General features: G+C 37.6%; 1 non-coding gene across 1 annotated transcript; it reads left to right on the forward strand.

Annotated features, from left to right (window-relative positions):
* Positions 1–697: 697 nt before the first annotated feature.
* LOC139903307 (small nucleolar RNA R71) lies at positions 698–804 on the forward strand. The gene has a single exon (XR_011778136.1). It is a non-coding gene; the product is annotated as a small nucleolar RNA R71 (small nucleolar RNA).
* Positions 805–1,719: the final 915 nt, after the last annotated feature.

Here is a 1,719-nt window from a genome sequence, read left to right on the forward strand (position 1 = left end):
GTTGAGTTCTTAATGACTGATCAAACCTCTCATTTGTTTGGGTTTGAGATGTAATAAATTGTGTTTGAGATTCCATTAGCTTTGCCATCATTTCTTCCAGATTTGACTTTTTCTCTTCAATTTGTTGTAGTGGTTTATACAAACCAGGTCTTTGTTGATTGAAAGTGTTATTTTGAGTTGGTTGTTTATTCGGACCTTGTTGGTTATACAAGTTATTGTTGGGTCCATTTAGATTGTAAAGAATGTTTTGGTTTCGATTGAAGTTTGGCCTTGGCATTGATAATTATTTTGATAATTATTTCCCGGCCTTTGGTTCATGTAGGAAACATTCTCTCGTTGTTCCATCGTTTGCTCGATGTGACAATCTTTCGTTAAGTGTGGTCCACCGCAATGCTCACAACTGATTCGTATTGCGTGAATATCTTTAGTCATCTTTTCCATTCGTCTCTCGAAAGCATCTATTTTTGCAGAAACGGAATCAAAGTCATGGCTAGAATCGGCTCTAGCCACTTTAGATGAACGAAAAATATCTTTTTCCTGGTGCCACTCATGTGAGTGGGAGGCTGTGTTATCAATAATTTTGTGAGCTTCGGTAGCGGTTTTCTTCATAATGGAACCACCAGCTGTTATGTTGATGTCTTTTCCTGTAGTAATGTCGCATCCTTGGTAGAATATTTGTACTATTTGATAAGTGTCTAAACCGTGTTGAGGACATCCTCTCAACAATTTTCCGAATCTTGTCCACGCCTCATATAATGTTTCATTTGGCTTTTGTGTGAACGTAACAATTTCTCCTTGAAGTCTCACAGTTTTAGATGCCGGAAAGAATTGTTTAACAAAATTTTCAACTAAAACGTCCCATGTATCAATCGCCCCTTCAGGTAATGATTCTAACCAATCTTTGGCTTCTCCCTTTAAAGTCCAGGGAAATAACATGAGATAGATCTGCTCATCCTCAACTTCTCTGATTTTGAATAGAGTACAAATCCTATTAAAGGTTCGAAGATGTTCGTTTGGATCTTCTTTTGGCGTTCCACTATATTGGCATTGATTAGTTACCATGTGTAGGATTTGTCCTTTGATTTCATAATCTGGCGCATTAATGTCTGGTTTAATAATGGCGTGACCTTGGCCCGTGCGTGTGGCTCTCATTCGGTCTTCCATACTTAGAGGTTCTGTTACTTTCATAATTGAATTTGTTGAATCTGAATCACTAGAGGATTCTGATTTAATGGTTTCTTCCTCGACAATTTCTGGATGAGTGATTTGTGGTTCAGGGGGAATGATTAGTGGTTTAGGATCTCTGAATTGTCCCTGAATATCCTCCGGATTCTCAATTGTGAGGTCGGGTTCAAAAAATGGATTATCGAAAATTTGAATTGGAGTACTCGGTCAACTAGATGACGATTCTAAAGAAAAATCAACGGCGACAATATTGGCTTGATGTCTTGATCGAGTTATAGGTGGTGAACGTATGAAAGGTGGTGAACGTTTTGCTCGGTGCATTCACTGAATATCCTATTAGTTATAAAGATAAAAATTATATAAGTTATCAAATTAATAGACTTTTCTGATTTTACCCACGTTTCGAATAGCCAATAGATGCAGCAGGTAGACAGGACCCTTTAAATCGGAAGCCCACAACTCGCCACTAACAAATCCAACTATTACTACGAACCAGAAAATTTTGGATGTCTATCAATTTAACCGCTTAAAATA

This window comes from Rutidosis leptorrhynchoides, chromosome 3, assembly GCF_046630445.1.
Source record: "Rutidosis leptorrhynchoides isolate AG116_Rl617_1_P2 chromosome 3, CSIRO_AGI_Rlap_v1, whole genome shotgun sequence".
Taxonomy (NCBI): domain Eukaryota; kingdom Viridiplantae; phylum Streptophyta; class Magnoliopsida; order Asterales; family Asteraceae; genus Rutidosis; species Rutidosis leptorrhynchoides.